The following is a 19130-nucleotide window of genomic DNA, read 5'->3' as shown; positions in this document are numbered from 1 at the left end:
AAGTTTTCCTTTTCATAATGCTCCTCACTGTTGGCCTCAACTTCATCCTCACTCTCTTCAGCATCCTCCTCTTCAACCGAGTCCAGATTTTCAAGAAACTCATCAATAACAAAATCAATATCATCCTCTTCTTCCTCCATCTCTGCTCAAGCCAAAACTGGCTCTGATACCAATTGTTGGGCCCATTTGCCGTTGGGCTTCACATTCCCAACATCGATCTCTGTAAATTCTGCAATCGACAACTCGTGAAGAAAGTAGAGTAATAAAAATTAGAGCTTTCAACATGTCGAGGTCGGGAAACTCGTTCGAAATGTGTACAGAGGGTTCAGGCATGGGCGACTGCAGTATCTCCACAACACAATACTACAACATGACATCTTTCAAGGAATACATCGGAGTTAGCAGCTCAGAAAGTGGGTATGGCAGAGGTATGTCCAACAAAGAGATTCAAGAAACACAAAACAGTTGGCTGCTTCATCCCCTCGATCTCGCCGGCTCCAAGAACACCGTCGATCTCAATTTTTTCCTCTGCAAGAAATCAACTTTCGCTAAATTCATCTATACAATTTTCATAGCGGTTCTCTTGGCCGGATTGGTTGCCGCCATTGTCATTTTTGCTCCAAGAAAACACCACCATTTGTTTTCGCCTGATGAATACACACTTGCTCTGCATCAAGCGCTCCTATTTTTCGATGCCCAGAAATGTAAGCAGAAAAAAAATTTGGGCCGATTTGTTAAAAATTGGGGATTTTTGTTTGATTGAGCCCGTTCCTGATTTGAGTCTGTGATTGATGTGGATTGTGGATTGCAGCTGGTTCTTTGAATTCCTCAAAAGTGAGAGTTGAATTCAGGGGAGATTTTGATCTACATGATGGGAGTTTTGGCGATAAAAAAGTTGATTTGGTCGGAGGGTTTTATGATTCGGGAAAAAATATGAAATTTGGGTTTCCGACGGCTTATACGATTACGTTGATTAGCTGGAGCGTGCTTGAATACAGGGAGAAGTATGAAGCTGCAGGGGAGCTTGATCATGTCATGGATATCATCCAGTGGGGCACTGATTATCTTCTCAAGACTTTCAACTCGTCGAATCATCAAATTGACGTTATATATTCGCAGGTAAGGATAGAATCTTATCATCATTTGTTGTTTGTGAATTTAGATTGAGGGATTTGTAATTAGTCGTTTTTACTAGCTTATATATACCTATATATATTACGCCAAGAGTAATCGTTCTCGAGGCGCCTATTTTCATTTAATCCCAAGGTTATTTTAATCACAGTTGGAATTTATGAAAATAAAAATAGGCACCTCGAGAACGATTACTCTCGGTGTAATATATATATAAGTAAATATAAGCTAGTGGCAGTCGCGGCGCAACCAGAAAAGTATTTTTTAATTTTTCTATTTTTGATAAGGTTAGTATTGATTTTTTTATTTCTTTTTAAATATAGTTGTATAAAATTACTATAAAATAGTAGTAGTATAAAATTATTGAACATTTTTTTTAAAATTCTTATTAGTTTAATCGAGTTTTATTTTAAGGATATTGTTAGGTAAATTGTTATATTGAAGAGTAGAGCTAGGGTTAGGGTTAGGGTTAGAAATAGGGTTAGGGTTAAGGTTATCGTTAGGGTTAGGGTTAGGATTTTAATTAGAGTTAGGGTTAGGGTTAGGGTTACAATTAGAGGTAGAGTTAGGATTAGGATAAGAGTTACAATTAGAGTTAGGGTTAGGGTTAGGGCTAGGGCAAGGGCTATTTTAGGATTACGACTATTCTTAGGGTTAGAATTAGGGCTAGGTTTAGAATTAGAGTGTGTTAGTGTTAGGGTTAGGGTAAGGACAATGGTAAGAATTAGGGTTTAGGTTACTATTATTGTTAGGGTTAGGTTTTTAGTGAAGATTTAAGTAAGAGTTAAGGTTTGGGTTAGAGTTTTGAATCGGGGTTGAGGTTAGAGTTAGGGTTAGGATTTTAGTGAAGATTAAAGTAAGGGTTAAGGTTAGGGTTAGATTTTTGAGTTGGGGTTAAGGATAGAGTTAGGGTTAGGGTTTTAGTCAAGATTAAACTAAGGTATACAGTTAGGATTAGAGTCTAATTATGGTAAAGTTAGATTTATAGTTAGAGTTAGAGTTAGGGTTAGAGTTATGGGTATGGTTGGGGTAAGGTTTAGGGTTAGTGTTAGGGTTAGAATTCGAGTTAGGGTCAGGGTTAGAGATAGGTGTATAGAAAGGGTTAGAGTTAGGGTTAGCTTTAGGGTTAAAATAATTGTTAGGGTTAGAGTTAAAGTCCATTTATGGTAGAGTTAGATTTAGGCCTACAATTAGAGGTAGGGGTAGGGTTGCAGTCATGGTTAGGATTAGGGTTGGAGTTAAAATAATTGTTAGGGTTAAAGTCCAATTATGGTAGAGTTCGATTCAGGGCTACAATTAGAGGTAGGGGTAGGGTTACAATCAGGGTTAGGGTTAGGGTTAGAGATAGAGAAAGGGTTAGGCATAAGGTTATTGTTAGGGTTATCTTTATATAGAGATAATGTTATATATAGAGGTAGCATTAGGGTCAAAGTTAGCGTAAGGGTTTGAGTTAGGGTCAAGGTTAGAGTTAGGGTTAGGATTAGGGTTAAAGTTTAGATATGGTAGAGTTAGATTTACAGTTAGAGGTAGGGGTAGGAGTAAGGTTAAGGTTAGTGATAGGATTAGAGTTACGGTTAAGGTTAGGATTAGAGTTAGGGTTAGGGTTAGGGTTATAGATAGGGGTAGATAAAGGGTTAGTATTAGGGTTAGGGTTATGGTCGAGGATAGGGTCAAGTTAAGGGTTAGAGCATGAGTTTGACTTAGGGTTATAGTTTGAGTTAGGGTTATAGTTAGAGATAGAGTTACACTTAGAGTTTGGGTTAGAATTACAATTAGGGTTAGGGTTAGAGTTACAAATAGATTTAATATTACAAGTAGGATTTGAATTAGGGTTAATGTTAGAGTTAGGGTTAAGGTTAGAGTTTTAAGTCAAGTTTAAGGATAGATTTAGGGTTAGAGGTAGGGTTAATATTAAAGTAAAATTATGGTAGAGTTAGATTCATAGTTAGAGTTAGGGGTGCAATAGGGTTACAATTATGATTATGGGTGGAGTTAGACAAAGGGGTAGAGAAAGGGTTAGATTATGGGTTATGGTTAGGGTTAGGTTTATATATTGAGTTAGCAATATATATAGAGTTACATCAGGGTTAAGGTTAAGGTATGGGTTTGAGTTAGGGTTACAATTTCAGTCAGCATAAAGTTAGGGTTAGTGTTAGGGCTATATTATAATTATGATAGAGTTATATTTAGAGTTAGAGTTAGGGGTAGGGGTAGGGTTAGGGTTAGTGTTAGTATTAGAGTTAGGGTTAGGGTTAGGGTTAGGGTTAGAGATAAGGTTAAGGTTAAGGTTAGGTTTTAGTTTATGGTTAGAATATGAGTTAGCGTTAGAGTCAAAATTAGAGTTAGGATTAGGTTAGGCGAAAAGTAGGACAATGGTTAAAGGTACAATTAATGTTAGTGTTAGAGGTAGGGGTAGGTATAGGCATAGGGTTAGGGTTAGAATTAAAGATATGGGTAGAGAAAGGGTTAGGGTCAGGGTAAGGGTTAGGGTGAGGGTTAAAATATGAGTTAGGGTTAAATTCTAAGTTGCAATTAGGCTTATAGTTTGAGTTAGGGGTAGACAAAGCATTAGAATTATGGTTAGGGGAAAAGCAGGACCACGGTTAGAATTACGATTGTTGTTATGTTTAAAGTTACATTTAGGAGAGCATCTTGTTCTCCTTACACATGCCTCTTACCATAATAGAGCAATATAAGGATTACAATGTTCCTTATGTAGTTTTATAACTTTAATAGTTGCATTTATAAATAGACAATTGATTAATGTTAATTATGCTTAGCATGAATAGTGTACAATGAAGGACTACTAAATGTTATTGAGGTGGTGATTGCACTTAAAATGAGTATAAAATGAATATTCTCCTTTAGAGTGGATTAATAGTTAGAAATAAAACATCAATTTTATACATAATTTAATAATCAACATATAAATGATATATCTCATGTTAAAGCTTTAATAATACAAACACAAAGGTGAAGGAAATATATTTGAAATATTTGCAAGTATAGTTGAGAAGAATTTGAGCTAAGAAGTTAAATTGTTTATTTATTTTTTTGATACATAGATGAAAGGAGAACAACATCTCCTAGTACAATTCTCTAGATAAAGTAATAAGTGAAATACTAAAAACTGTGAAATCATCATATGGACCATGTGTATAGTTCTCCATAATAATGTAAGTACATGACATATTCTTCAGAGATTAAAATTGTATTACGGCCTTTGTTCATAATATGGTTATCATAGACCTCTTTCATCGTGGATGGAAATGCATCTACTTTTGTAGATGTGTTGCATACATATTTCGCAACATCTTCCATCTCCATTATCTCTATCTCTTGTACATGATCAATAGATAAAGCTGCATTCTCAAGAGCTTTTACCATAGTTGTACAACATTGTTTAATTATTCGTGCACACTTCTGAAACTCTGTCTCATAAAAATGATTTGAGTCTACTGAAGAAGTTGAGCTCATTTCAACAATGCTTGACTGTCTATCAGAGGCTTCCATAGCTAAAAAAAAACATGGAAAACAATTTAGAAAGCATTGTCACCAATTTAAAAAAATAGAACAAATGTATACTTAATGAGAGGGATAAATATTTTATATCAATAATGGTCTTGAAAAAATAGAACAAGTCACTTAGTACAATCAATTGTGGAGAAAATGAATATAAAACCAAATTGTATTAAAATTTGTAATGAAACTTTGGGTATTGAAACATGGTAATATTATGACCATTCATGGATAGTGAAGAATAGACAAACATAGATTTAAAATATTGAGTAGCAATGTATTGGTTGAAAGTAATGAAGCAAAAACATTATGATTTATTTGAATTGAAGAATGCCTTTATAATTTGAAATAATATTATAAACTTAATTTGTGGACCCAATTGATGATCATAGTTAAATTTACAAATTAGAGAATTAGTATAATAAAATTTTAGCGTAATGGTACTTGCAAGCATTAAAATGTGCAAATAAAAAGGTTATCATGTCAGATTGAGCATATCAAATTATACTTTTCATTAACTGTGGAATATGAACTATCAATGTGCATAATAAGAATAAAAACATAATAGTTGATGATGATGATCACATGATGTAGTAGAACAAATAAATCTTTATTATTAAATAATATGTTTCAAAACATCAATGATTTTCAAGACTTCTCAGTATACATTCTTCTACTTTACTCTTTGAAAGTTGTTTCCCACTTTTCATTTTCTCATAACGGTCGTATGTAAAGGGTGGCATTATCCTCAAACCTTCCAGTGACTTAACACGAGATATCCCCACAAATGTCAATCCTGGTCTTTCTCTTGGACCTATGTCAATTGTGGCTTTTGAAAGAGTTAGCCCTTGAGATTTGTGAATAGTCAACGCCCATGCCAACCTTAATGGTAGTTGGAAGGTCCTACCCCTTTGCAATGGTGCTATTGGTATTATGTTTGGATGGTGATCATCAAATGGTACTCCAGAGTAATTGTCAAATTCAACTGTAACATATGATGGTGGCTCAGGTGGAGCAGTTCCTGGTTTGTAGACAATATTTCTAATATATCCCAATGATCCATTCACAAGACCCGCTTCTATCCATAGATGTGTAGTCAACATTACTCTTTCATTGTTACTAATCAATAACTCTGTATCAAGTTCCTTGCTTGATAAATCTTCATTTCCATTACCATTCCTTGACTTGGTTGCAAGGCTACGTGCAACTGGATGTCTTAAAGAATACAACATCCTCATGTTATGGTTACGAACATTGTCATTTGTAGAGAATAAATGCACTGCCCTATCAAACTCATCATTGCTTGCAACATCTAATCTTATAGGTGTTTGTGTCATAAGCAAGTTCCAGTCATCTATTTGTAGATTCGCATCTCTCACATTTGTGAGAAGCTGACGAAATCTTTGCTGTTGGATATTTTCTCCATCTTGCCTAAATACTTTATCTAGTGTAACCACTGTCTTGAATTCTTGCCACAATAACTTTTCCTGCCTATTGTTATCATATGTTGGTCTATCATTAACAGGAGGTAATTGCCCCAAATCACCAACTAAAATAATAGATACACCTGAAAGATAGTTGCAAAATTTTTAGTTACATATATAAAGTAAAATCAAAAGATATGTATTCTATATGACCAATCTTAATAAGAATTAGAAGACATTAATAACACCATGTGATGTACGAAAAGGGATACCTCCAAAGCTTATGTCTGCTTTATGCGGGAAGGCTTGTCTAAGTCGATATCTATATTTTCCAACATGTTCTGGCCAATGAAGCTCATTTCATCAATCAAAATATATTTGATATTTTCCATCTCTTGTTGAAAGCTTATAAGTCTTGTCCCTTGTAGTTGGGCAAAATTTGTAATTGAAATTCGCAACTTTGAATGAATGGTAGATGCTCCTATATTGAAATCTGCAACTCCAGTTGGTGCAAGCAATAGAAGAGGAGAAGGATTTGTCATCGATGCCATTTGAAAAGATTGATTGATGACACCAATTAGATAAGACTTTCCCGTTCCTATTGTTCCTTGAATTATCATAAACAAAGGATTTCCCACTTGATTGCTATGGTAGTGTGTCAGAATAATGTCGACTACCTTTTGTTGCTTGTGACTAAGAGTTGTAAAGTTGATACACTATGGAATGTCATCATACATAAGAAATCCATGCTTTTTCATTTCAGGTAAGAAATTTATTGCTCGGATTGTCTCCTCTTCACTTTGATATCCACTACACCAATTTGTATTTCTATCAATATCTCTTCTCCCCAACATGTCAATTTCAGAAACTGGCATATGTTGACCACGATGTAACCTAGATATTATTTCCCACTCATGTTCTATAGTATTTTCCTTAATGGCTCCATTATCTTCTGTCTCTGAATCACTTGAAGGTTCATTATTTTGTGCATGTTCTTTCCTTCGGACATGCCAAGGATTATAATTGAGGGAGTCCCAATTTGCTACTATAGTATCATCATCATGACCAATGTCTCTCTCAACATTACCAAAAGGTTTGTATAGCAACAACTCAGACAAACAAAAGTTCACCCACTTATCAGAATCTCGTGGAGGAATAGAAAAATACCTAGGAAAAACTCTAACAATAGCTGCTTTCTTTCTTGGCCCCCATTTATTATCTCCTCTTCTTTTAGGATTATATAACCAGGACCTTGCTACATCAATCAAATTGATACCTTCCATACAAAGTGGTCTTGTTTTATAACCATCAACAAAAGATTTTGTAAGTTCTTCCTCATTTATATCATCATTGATTACCACAGGTTTGAAAACTTCACGTGAGACATTTAGATTGATAAAATTTCTACTACACTCCACCAATGAAAGTTCTAATAACATATGGCATGTTTCTTGAGCTCCAATATCTCTTTCTATAACTATCTCTGTTAAAGCTTTCTATATGCCCGTGATGCTAAATCATCAGGATTTTCAAGATTTGAAAGACGTATCAACATTTGTTGATATGTTTCAGAGCTTCTCTCTGCTTTTGCTGCATACTTTGCAATATATTTGATAACTGCATGTCTTGAAAGGACAGGTTGCCAATCAACATTAGCCCTCCACAATTACAGTATGTATCAGTTGTGTGTATTAACTCTGTCATCATTTCTTGCTGGTTCAAATTTTTTCTCACCCAATTCTGCATCGGTATATAACTTTGATCCCTCCAAATTTAATCACCAAGGAGCATTATACCTGAAACATTGGTGAATACATATGTAGTTAACCCAACTTGTTAAAAAATGTGAAATAGAAAATTTATACATAAATTTTTTTTGAATTTGATTAACCTGCAAACCATTCTTCCTCTTTTTTTATGAAGGCATGCTCTCTTCTTACAAACAGTGTGTCTCTCAACACAATTGAGTATCTGTTCATAATCCTGGTCTATATCCATCTCAGCTAGTTGCATTGTATGCTTCAGGCATGGATGCTCACCAAAATTCTGGAAGACCTATAAATGATAATTCATAGATTATTCTATTGGATAGAGGTGAGAAACACATATTAATATTTAACTCATTTATAATATGAAACTTACATTTATGTTTCTTTGATGTGGATCATGTCTAGGATTCCAAGCATGAATAATGGAATCAAAATATCTCTCAACACATTTTTGTTCATCCTCATTTGACCAATTAATAGTGTCCATATTTGGTGCCCCTTCGAGCCATAAGAAGCCATGAACATGAGGTGAACGACGATGTTGCCACTCATATCTACACCAAAAGTCCTTTACTTTCATACCTTTTTCAAGTATTTCTTTCCTGAACATTGTATTCCTTAAGTGCATGTAATAAGTGACAATATGCGGATAGTTGATGATATTCTGCCTTCTCCATCTTTGAGCCTCTTGTGGATTAGTAGGTTCTGTACCAGGCATTAGTGCATGTAAATCAGGCCATTGCATATCTGCTACACTTAATGTGAAGAAAATTGTAGGTGTGCCAAGTTGGTCAAGCAAGTCAGTTAATTCTGCTTTACATTTTGCCCAATATGATCTTGTTCCTCTTAGACTTGTTCCAAATCGTATTAGCCTATCTGCGAGATTATTGCGAGGCATATTTTCCATATGTTCACACAATTCATGAATAATCATTGGCATTTCCTGAAAGCTCCTTTTTGCAAAAATAGATGTTGAACTTTGTGCGCGATGTCTCATTACCATGTTCTGCACAAAATACCTAAACCTTGGATGTTTTCCAAAGTGATGATCCCCATATTTGATCAGATGCTTTACAAATTCTTGCAAGTATACCTGCTTCATTCTAGGCTCTAACCAATCACATCTTCCATCTGGAAACAATATTGGGAAAGCCATATCCAACAACCCAGATGTGACATACTCATTAATAGGTGATGCACCTATAAATGGCCACTCAATTAAAGCAGATGGAATTGCATCAAGATTATTAACCCAAGCATGAATTAATTCCATTTCCCTTTGAGCATTAGGTGGCCTTGAAGCCATAGAGTTTGTGTGCTCAATTATATTACCTTCATCTGTCTCCATGAGAGGACCTAGGAATACAACTTCATTTGCATCAGAATCAAACTCCATGTGCACTGTCTTTAATCTATGAAAAATATTCTCATCCCTATTTGAAGGCAAGTCATTAAGAGCACTTTCATCTATCCTGTCATCTGCATAAAATTTATCATTTTCAACTTTGTATTTCAATGCTCTATAAACACGATCCCTACTCACAGTAAAGTTATATCCTGTACCATGTTGATCCCTTCTTCGAACAATGATGATTGGTAAATGATCAATTGTGTGTGGCAAGACTTTTGATAATTGTTCAACATGCTAAGGAAAACTAATGGTATGTCCTTTATACTTATATTGACCTCCAGTTGCATGTGTAACTTGCAATATAGGGTTTACATGTGCAATGAGCATTTCTTCAACTTGAGTTAAATTTGCAAGCTCTGGTGGTTGACATCCTGGATCCATATTATTTGAAGATGAAAACCTATGAATTCCTATCTCTTGACGACACCTATTGCATATTGGACCCTCACTGGTGCGATATACTTTCATTTATGCATATGACTCCTGACAAACATAATATGTCTTTGGTGTTTTCAAACTATCTATCTGATATCTAAACTGCATTTGGAATCTTCTAAATTCAGATTGAAGCATACCATTTGGATTGGGAATGTTTTCTCTATCACCTTCTAATTCATCATTCACATGGATTTGACTTTCATGTTGTGGTGTTTCTGGGACATGTTCTACAGATGGAGACCCGTCATACTAAACATTTAGTTGATTGTTTGCATCTATAGGATGTTCATGTATGTCACTTGCTCGCACTTCAACATGTTGGACTCCGCACCTTTGTGTATCTGGGAGGACCCTCTGAGAAGTACGTTGACGATTATTTCTCTGTACATTTATGTTCTCTCTTTCATCATTTTCTAGTTGTGCAACTGACACTTCAGACCTTCTTCTACCATAACTTTGCCTATTTCCTTGATTTAATGTTATTCTTTGTTGTTCTGTTTCATTTTCTATTTGTTGTTGTTGTTGTTGTTGACGTCTACGGTATTCTCTACGATATTCTCTTTGATATTGCCTTTCGTATTCTCTTCTTGCCTCCTCTTATTCGAAATTTAACCTAGGTCTCACCATAGCTAGTACAAAACTAATATTAGTGAATTAAGCTATATTTTTCATGACACTAAATAATTTTCCATAGAAACCATATAAATTAGTAAACTTCATCTATTAAAATGTGTATATGATTTATTTAAAGGATACTTTATTTAGTAGACATCAGAAAAATTATAGCAATGAAGATTATTATATAAGTAGTTAAATTTATATATAATGTTTGCACGAATGAAAAAAATTTATATTTTAAATGAGTAAAATCAAAGTATCTGTCAATGGAGACAAACAATTTAAAGATTTAAAGATTGCTGAAAAATATATTAATTAAGAATAAATGAAGAAAGTATGAACAATAAGTAAGAGAATACATTAAAAAAATTATGAAAATACATTTTGTTAAAGAAATATACAAATATGAAGATATATAATGACTTTTTATGTATGTAACATTGGATACATCATGTAAATATATTATTTTATTTATGAAAACCTTGGATACATCATTTTAAAAAGCAATGGTCTAAAAGACCTTTTATTGCAAAACACATGTATACATGATGTCAAACTTTGCAATAGAAAAACAAAATTGAAAGTATAAATTTATTTTTTCTTATTTACAAACAAATCAATTGATATTTTAATGAAAATATATGGCGGCATTATCATCCACTTTTGAAACATTACAAATATTTTTAGATATAGGTGACATTATAATTGATTGCTTAGTATTATAATATTTAAAAAATGGCGGCATTGCCTTCCACTTTTCAAAGTTTGATGCATAAAAGTTACTATTTATTCTTTTAAAATTGCATATAAAATAAGCATAACTTAAAATAAATATATGGCTACTCTAATTTTCAATCAACTAAATTAAAAGTGTAAATTTAATTTTTTAATTTAAAAATGAATAAATTGGCACTTTAATAAAATATTTGAAAAATGGCGGCATTGCCATCCAGTTTTCAAATATTAATATATGAAGATTAAATTTAATCTAAATGTAAATTACAAAACTATTATAATTGAAATAGTAATCTAATTCAAGTACTCTAAATCAATATGCTAATCTTAATAAAAACATTACAAATAGTTTTTCAAATATAATTAACATTATAATAAATTGCTTAGTATTATAATATTTAATATTATCTATACTTAGAACTTTTTACATATCCTTTATTTTCTCATTTTTTAATCATATAAAAATAAAGACCATGTGTAACATCATTTTATTACTCATAAGAAAACATTATTTATATATTTATTTCTTTAAATTATGTAAACAAAATTTGTATGGAAAAACTTATTTCATGTTTTTAGGTGGTTGTTTTAAATTTAACTATTAAAAAATGTTGTTTCCTTCTTTCTTTTTTCTTTTTACTAAAATTTTAGTCACTTTTGTTTTCAACAATTGTCATTAAAAAACTCATTTATTTTTATTTTTGTTTACAAAGAAAGTTTCCAAAATTATGTAGAGAGGAAAAAATAAAATAGAATTTTAAAATGAGCAAAAGAAAAGGAAAGTTTTTAGAATTTTACAATGAGAAAGGAAAGGAAAGTTTTAGAAAAATTAGAATGAGAAAAAGGAAAGTAAAGTTTTTAGAATTTTGAAATGAGAAAAAGGAAGGAAATGTATTTTAATGTGGAAGTTTCTATTATTTTGATTTGGAAGTTTCTATTATGCAAACAAAGAACTGTATATAAACTATGAAAGATTCATAACAATGGCTAATAAGGTTATTTGTGTGCTCATGATTTTTATTATTGCAACAACATTTTTGCAATATTCTTGTAGATTCAATTCTTAGCATACATAGCAACAAATAGAGGAAAATAGAGGAGCAAGTAAGAATGACAGATGTTGCTTCAAAAGTCACAATTTGTTGTGGTAAAGATGATTAGGCTCCCTAACTTATTCTCAAAAATAATGAAGATTATAGAAGCCATTAAGGTTTAGACACAATCCATGACATGTAAAGAAGATGGAGGTGGTTGTTTTAAATTTAACTATTAAAAAATGTTGTTTCCTTGTTTCTTTTTTCTTTTTACTAAAATTTTAGTCACTTTTGATTTCAACAATTGTCATTAAAAAACTCATTTATTTTTACTTTTATTTACAAAGAAAGTTTCCAAAATTATGTAGAGAGGAAAAAAATAAAATAGAATTTTAAAATGAGCAAAAGGAAAGGAAAGTTTTTAAAATTTTAGAATGAGAAAGGAAAGGAAAGTTTTAAAAAAATTAATTAAGATACAACAATGAGCGGAATATTTTCGTTTTAGAGTATATTGCAACAATCTGCAACAACTTCAAACACATATCGATTCAAACATATATGGATATATTGCAAGAATCAGCAACAACTTGAAACACATATCGATTCAAACATATATGGACATATTGCAAGAATCAACAACAACTTGAAACACATATCGATTCAAACATATATGAATATGCCACAGAAAGAAAGACCAGTATTTACGAATGAAATATGGTTGAAGAAATTTAAATCACAACCTTACTTGACTCACAGCTTGTACAGTTGATAATTACTTTATCCTGGCTTAAATGCCTCCTTCGGATCTCCTCACACACTGTAAATGAGCAAGGTAAGAGACTTTTGCAGAATAGAAGAGAGACAGATATAATATATAAGGAATTAGAATTGTTCTTACGGCTTCCTGCCATTACATGAGTTATATTCAAATTCTTTAATTTGATCATCTTGAAAGAATGAAAAGAAAACGTTTGAAATGGCATATTTGCATGGCTAATACTTCAAAACGCAAAAACAAATTTAAATGCATGAAACGCCACCCGCATAGCCCACCTCGGCGGCAGTTATTGTCACTGCTTACTCTTGCTGTCAGTAGCATAATTAAAAATGTATTTATTAAATTATTTTTAATTAAATTAGTGTGTAACAGCTTTCCTTTCTTTTTTATTGACAAAGAATCTTGGCATATTCCTGTGTTGGGCATTTGTGTTGCCATTGTATAGAACGCCTCTCGGCGTAATTATCATCAGAAAACTATTTGGAGAACTTGATTTTCTCTATAATTTCATTGTGTTTGTGGAGTGATACCAACAAAAACTTGTACAGAATTCAATTTAGAAACAGTAATTGTTGATTGTATAGATTCTACATAAATTTATAAACTCTTGTTTAAGATTAGATTGTGTGCACAGTTTTATATCAATGAAGTATATTCTATGCTCTATTATCAAGATAATAGAAAATTATTAAAAAAATGAAGTTTGATCTCAATGACTAATGAATGTGTTTGATATAGTAAATTTATACATAATCTAAATTCAGGGAGAATAATGAATAATCTGATATCACATCAAACCACACTTTGTCTAATGACAAAGTTATATTCTACAATACAACTAGTGCTAAGTTCAAATCTCCTAAAATATAAAGAACAAAAAATAAAAAGTTATGATATCATTAATAGACCTCATTTTATAATTCCTTCCAACTCGATTAAACTTTATGATCTATCATCAAGATAATAGAAATCCCTTTTCTAACTGCTATAACTTTGTATTATCTTGATTATGAGTGGAGTGTGATTCCAAACATATTGATATGAAAAATTCATACAAAATAGTATCTAAAGACAATAATAGTCAACTATATAGATTATTTGTTAAAATCTGATAAGACTTCTATTATAATTTTGATGGATCATAGTGAAACATTGATTCAAAAACTTGTGTACAATCTAATTGAAATACAACAATATTTCGAGGTATGAATTAGATTGTGTGTAAAGAAATTTTTGATCATTATTGTATTTTAATTACATTGTGTACAAGGTTTTAAATCAAATCACATTCCATGATCCATCATCAAGATAATTGAAAGCCGTAATTTTTTTACTTGTATAACTCTGTATAAAACACAGTCTATATTTACTGGAGACATGACACAATTTTGCATCACAATAACAGAAACATACTTTCTACCATAATACCTGTTTCTCAACAGTTCAGCTCTTTCATTCTGTTTTACGTGCACTTTGTTAGTTTCTTGTTTCTCATAATGTAGATGTGATTTGAAAAGTTGATCAGGAAGATAAACAATCACTATAATTTATGATTTGAAATGTCCATATACAGAATCCATGAATAATTTAATTCAGAAACAAAAAGGATTAACAATATCTAATATGCAATATTGCTATCATGATTCAAATGTGTAGTTTTTTGAGTCAAACTTAGTAACCCATGTTTCATGAGTAGTGATTCACGCGACCTTGTCTCTTATGAGAATGAATGGAACTCTTAGCACTCATTGCATCTAGATTTCTCATGAAAATGAATCAAACACTTAGTGCTCATTCTATCTTAGATTGTGCGAAGTGTTCCATTCATTCTCATGAGAGATGATTTGTGTGAACTACTACTCATGAAATATAGGTCAATGAAATATCATAGTTTAACTTATCAACATCTGATATGGCCCTTTCTTTCTTGTTTGACGTGAATAGGTGGGGGGTGGACCAAAGGAGATAGAATGTTGGGAGAGGCCTGAAGACATGGACTGCGAGAGGCCTGTTTCAGAATGCACTGGTTCTGCCACCGATTTGGCAGGGGAAATGGCTGCCGCCCTGAGCGCCGCTTCACTTGTGTTTAAGGACACAGAGTACTCCGCCAAATTGGTGGAGGCAGCCAAGAAAGTGTATGAGTTTGGGCATAAAAAGGAGAAGGGAACATACACACATGACTCTGCGTGTGGTGCGGCTGCAGTGGGTTTCTATAATTCCTCTGGATATTACGATGAGCTCGTTTGGAGTGGAGTTTGGGTCTTCTTTGCAATGGGATATAATGCCAGCGTTGAGGCCGATGAAAATGCATCCCTAATTGGAGTCTTTGATTGGGACAATAAACTCTTGGCAACACAGGTATGAACACCCCCCATCTTCTTTCATTTTGCATTGCCTTTCTCTAACAACATGTGAATCAACATGTATCTTCTTTTCAATGTTTTTTTGATGTTTCATTTTGATTTTAGAAATGCTGATCATAGATAATAGAATGTCATAGGTAAAAGTAATTGAAATTAAAAGTATGTCTCTTTAAAATATTTGGTTCAATCAATTTATATTTTGAACTATTTTGAATGTATATGTAGATTGATTATTAAGTTCATATATTGTATATGTACATTTATGTAATATTCTAAAATAATTTCAATATTTGCTTCTTTGGGTGTTATTTCCACTTCTAACTTGACTTCAACATTTGTTTCTTATATGATGATTGATTAAGTTAGTCAAATTGGAAGGGGATAGGATAGTCTATTCGGTTGCTCTTAAAAAAGAGTTAACCATGTTTTTCATTTCTAATTTGACCACAATTGAAGTGGCTCTCACATTTAGTTCTAGTTTTACCATAGATTTTATCTTCTTAGACATATAAATGTACAACACTTCTAATTATAATAACATTGATATGTTGATGTGTAAAAGTGATATGAACAGACAACAAATATCTTTAGCAATATTGAAAATGTATTTATTTAATATTTGTAAAATAAATTATCTTTTATATAGCTATATTTTGAATTAGATCAAATGTAGTCTACATTGAAATAAATCAATAATTGAGTAATTAAGATAGAGAATGAAGAAGTTGTGATTGGATAATATGTTAGAAAAGTTTGGAATGTTTACAGTGTAGATATTTTTGAGTTCTACAATTAAAAAGGGTTCTAATGACTTTCAAAATTAAAAGTTGTGATCTTTGGAAGTTAGACCTCCTACATTAGAAATGTATAAAACTTTAGGACATAGAAACAACTGTAAAAGGGACTTATATTTGTTGACCAAGTTAAATGGTGTTACACCACATTATAAGGCATCTTTGAATGGAAGGCAATGAAGTCAAAATGAAAGACCTAAGTTGATAAGTAGATCATGATATATTTATGATAGGTGGATGGATATGCTACTAGAGTTACTCTAAATCTTTAGTTTATGATACTCCTATAAAGACCATGTTTAGATTACTAAATAATGTATTGGGCTACTTTGGAGTGTGTGCATATTTCTTACGAAGAGCTTTTCCCATGTACACTTGTGTTACACTTGAACATTTGAAATTTATGCTTGTATTACATTTTTAGATGATTCTTAAGGATGGTTATTTGTCAAGAGAGTTAGAACACTTAAAATTTACTTTTTTATATTGCATTTCTAATTGATTCCTAAAGTTAATTTATTTGGCAAAATATTTGAACATTTGAAGTTTACTTTCATATTACATTTCTAAATATATCTAATTAATATGAGCTTGACTTATTATGCATACCTAAATGTTTGGACTTTTGTGGTTGTAGGTTTTGTTAACAAGGCTGAGGTTTTTAGTGGACCCTCTCTACCCCTATGAAAAGATGCTCAAGTCCTCAGCAAACTATATAGTGATTATTTATCCGTAATAGGGGTTGATGGATGGACGTGTGGCTCTGATTATTACCACTCAGAACTACTACAACAATTTGCAACATCTCAGGTTAGTATGACAATCAATTCAATCTTAGAAATCTAAAAGTTTAGATTGTATCGTGGAGCTCCAAATCATATTATTTTTTAATAGTATCTAGTAATTAGTATAATTTCAAATGAAATATATAAATAAATTATCTTTTTAAAGTAGGATTAATTTATTAGTATGGTTTGATATGATCTATTTGAATAAGTCAAAGATTCTTGAATAAGATTTATCTATTGTGTGATTTTAGATGAGTAACTTAAATAATTGAAATTATGTTTAGTTTGATTAGTAGAATCTCTTTATTGCCATGATTTTGAATAAGCAATCTTAACAAGTCAAAGCTTCTCTAGTTGAGCCTACCTATTAATATGATTTCAAATGGCCCTTGAACAAGTCAAGCTTCTCTAATAGAATATAGGTCCTATTAGTGTGATTTCAATAAGCAACATGAACACGTCAAAGCATCTTAGTAGAATCCATCTATCAACCTGATTTGAAACGAGTTACCCGATCAAGTCAAAGCTTCTCTACTAGAGGCCACACATTAATATGATTTCAAATAGATTGACTAAACAAGTCAAAGCTTCTTTAATAGAATCTGATGTACCAGTGCCATTTCAAGGGCTAGACTAAACATATCAATGTTTCATTAATAGAATTTGTTTATGCGTATGCTTTCAAATAAGTCACTTCAACAAGTAAGTTTTTCTAGTTGAGCCCACCTATCAATATGATTTCAACAAACCACCTAAACAAGTCAGAGTGTCTCCAATAGAACCTATGTATTTGTATAATTTTAAATGAAAACCTAAACAAGTCAAAGCTTTTTCAAGAGTACCCATCTATTAGTATCATTTCAAATGAAGCACTAAAACAAGTCAAACCTTCTCAATAAGATTCATTTATTAGCATGATTTCAAATGCACTATCTAACAAAAGTTAAAACTATTTTTTATAAGACTTGCCTATCAGTATGATTTTAAATGAGCCATCTAAAAAAATCGAAATAAAAAATGTATTATTTAAAAAATCTTTTGATTTGATTTATGTTGTTTAAAAATCATGATTTGTTAGATATGAATTTTAAAATCTAATCTTGAATATATAGATGGATTAAATTCTTGGAAATAATCAAATAAACATGAGCTACGTCATGGGATATGGAAAGGAATATCTAGCCCATGTGCATCATAGAGGCGCATCAATCCCTTCAATCTTCATTGACAAGCATTGCTACAACTGCAATGAAGGCAAGAAATGGTTGACAGAAACAAAAGCCAACCCTAACTGCTTAAATGGGTCCATGGTGGGTGGCCCTGGATCCCTAGATGAATTTTTTGACGATCGGACTAATGCAAACTTCACTCAGCCCACCATTGTTGCAAATGTTGGATTAGTTGTTGCTCTTGTTGCACAATCTATGCCAAGGAAACCACCTTCTTCTTCTTGGAGAGATGAACGAATGATCGACTCTCACACCATCTTTTCTAATATTGATTCATCTCCTCCATTTTTTGCTTCACCTCGTACTAATCCTTGATTCACGTGCTCACCTCTTCTTCCATCATTACTAGACATTATTATTCTTTATTTTTTTGTTTCATGAATGCATCAGTTGATTCAAAATTAGAGCTTTTATATTATTTTTGAATGTGCTTATGAACTAGGTTCAAATTGGAATCTAGTTTAGATGATCAATTTGAAAGGGATGTTCATTTTAATTCCAACAAAAATTAAGACTAAATTCTATTGTTCGAAAATAAGGTATAAACAAATATAGGTATACATGTATATGTATATGTTTATATTTATGTGTGAAATGAAATGTTTCAAAATATATATTGTTTATGTATACAAAGGAAAAATTAAGAGTAAATAAAAAATAAAGAATAGTTTTTTTCTTAAATTTATAAAATTTATAAAGAAAATGATTTTCTCATGTGAAACTAAAAAGATTCTAAGAAAGGCATTTAATGAATGAGATTATAATTTATATTGTTTCTTCTGGCAAGTTCTTTCTTTATAGTCCATATTACTAATAATTTTAGTAAAGTGGAAATTTTCCTTAAATTTTAATTTTATGAGGCAAATTGCTTTCTCCATGTCAAACTGAAAAGATTATATGAAAGGTTTTTCATGAATGAGATTATAATTTATATTGTTTCTTTTGCCTTTCTTTTTTTTAATCATTTTATAGTTCATATGAATAATAATTTTAGTGAAGTATAAATTTGTATTTTTTTTTAGACTTATCAATTGATTTAATAATTTATATAAGTCAATATACTTTAATTTTAATAAAATAAAAATATATTAAATTTATT

General features: G+C 31.7%; 1 pseudogene across 1 annotated transcript; it reads left to right on the top strand.

The window, feature by feature from the left end:
* Window positions 1–253: 253 nt before the first annotated feature.
* Window positions 254–18449, top strand: LOC149567543 (endoglucanase 25-like; annotated as a pseudogene). The gene is made up of 5 exons (XR_016361636.1): window positions 254–704; window positions 812–1119; window positions 14802–15215; window positions 16652–16824; window positions 17915–18449. The product of XR_016361636.1 is annotated as an endoglucanase 25-like (transcript).
* The last annotated feature ends 681 nt before the right edge of the window (window positions 18450–19130 follow it).

Source organism: Cupressus sempervirens, chromosome 3 (assembly GCF_028749045.1).
Source record: "Cupressus sempervirens isolate cs-2001-9-10 chromosome 3, ASM2874904v1, whole genome shotgun sequence".
Lineage (NCBI taxonomy): Eukaryota > Viridiplantae > Streptophyta > Pinopsida > Cupressales > Cupressaceae > Cupressus > Cupressus sempervirens.
Note: the sequence above shows the minus strand (reverse complement) of the source record. Positions and strands in the feature narration are given on the sequence as shown.